The sequence below is a fragment of the Sinocyclocheilus rhinocerous genome, unplaced genomic scaffold (genome assembly GCF_001515625.1).
Source record: "Sinocyclocheilus rhinocerous isolate Xijiao unplaced genomic scaffold, SAMN03320098_v1.1 scaffold23290, whole genome shotgun sequence".
Classification (NCBI taxonomy): domain Eukaryota; kingdom Metazoa; phylum Chordata; class Actinopteri; order Cypriniformes; family Cyprinidae; genus Sinocyclocheilus; species Sinocyclocheilus rhinocerous.
In genome coordinates, this window is record NW_015659162.1 from 1 (window position 1) to 1,563 (window position 1,563).

The following is a 1,563-nucleotide window of genomic DNA, read 5'->3' on the forward strand; positions in this document are numbered from 1 at the left end:
ATCCGATCTGAGCTTCATTTGGACAACAGCTTCAAGATCCCTGAGAGAAACACATTCAGATTCAGCAGAAGAAGATTCATTCTCATCAGATCTGTGTGAAGGTCAAAACATCATCCACCTGTTTCACCTCTTCAGTGTTCAAGTGATTCACTGCATTACATTTATTCATTTATCAGAATGACTCTCACTGCATTCAAAGAGCTCGCTTGATTCATTCATTCTGTGTGAATCAAACCCATGATCTTAGTGTTGTTCAGGAATCACTCACCTGTTTTCTGCATCATCATCGTCACGCTGACAGATGAACCCCTGAAAACATCTGACAACAGATTGAATCTGATTATTACATATTATCACATCCAGCACAGAGTTTGAGTTTATTCGGACTGATAGGTTCAGTAATCTGAAGATAAAGGGAAATGTGATTCATGATGAAATATAGAGTGAGATTTAATGAATGGAATGTTTCTTTAAGATTGATCAGGACTCACCTGAAGACCCTTTTACGCTTTAACAAACAGATCAAGAAGATGATGAGAAGAACAATGAAAACAGCCAAAAGCCACCAGAGCTGATCTACTGTATACAAGTGATAGAAAATACAATCAGCCAATCGACAAATGAACCAATGAAATCAGCTGATATATGAACATAATGAAAAGAATATCAGGAAGCACATCCACAGATGTCACACTCTTAATGTTTTACCTGAATGCTGGAGATCTGGAGTCACTTCATTCAGCAGATCTTTAAACACACAGTGATGATAAATATGAGAGGAAAGATTCAAACTGGATTGAGTGTGAATCAGGGGTGCGTTTCCCCAAAATTATGTTAGCTAACTATGGTGGTAAGTTCCACTGAACTCTATTGGTAACTTGCAGAACTTGCAACTATAGTTGCTTTTGGGAAACACACCCCTGAGCTGCAGTGTTTTATCAGTGAATAATCAGACGTTTATCAGCTGAAACTCACCTGAGTCTGGAGTCGCTGCAGTTTCATTCCTCACTGAAAAACAGATTCACAATCATCATGATTCACTTGAAGATTCAGTTCAACACAGAGTTTGATCTCAATCAGGACACACTGATGTGTTTCACTGTTTCTCTCACCTCTGAAGATGGTGTCCAGTCTGAACTGTGATGAAAGAAAGATTCATTAGAGCAGAATGTATAAAATTAAATTAATATTAAACAGATGAATGTTGAGAGAGATTGAGTTGATTTACTCCTGAAGCATCACAGATGATCTCAAGCTTCAGATTCACACAGCGAGACGTGACGAGACCATCAGTAGAGACAGAAATAACAGGAGCAATCAGTGCTTGAGGATCTGATGGATCTGCTATCAGACGATCATCCTGATCAAATAAAACACACACCATCAGCGAGTGTGTGTACTTGTACAGCTATCTTTGTGAGGGCCGGTTTGAGTTTCAAACCATCGGAGTGAGGACAAAATTGTAAAGTGAGGACATTTTGTCCGGTCCTCACTTTCTGAGAGCCCTTTAAAGGCCTGTTTGAAGTTCAAGACTTGGTTTTAGGGGTCAGGTTATAATTGGGT

The 1,563-nt window shown here is 39.2% G+C and overlaps 1 long non-coding RNA gene across 1 annotated transcript; it reads right to left on the reverse strand.

Annotated features, from left to right (window-relative positions):
• Positions 1-17: 17 nt before the first annotated feature.
• Positions 18-1,356, reverse strand: LOC107723323 (uncharacterized). Its single transcript, XR_001637915.1, has 7 exons — positions 1,229-1,356; positions 1,113-1,137; positions 976-1,008; positions 709-747; positions 492-579; positions 269-319; positions 18-40 (listed from the first exon to the last, which is right to left on the reverse strand). It is a non-coding gene; the product is annotated as an uncharacterized LOC107723323 (long non-coding RNA).
• Between the last annotated feature and the right edge of the window lie 207 nt (positions 1,357-1,563).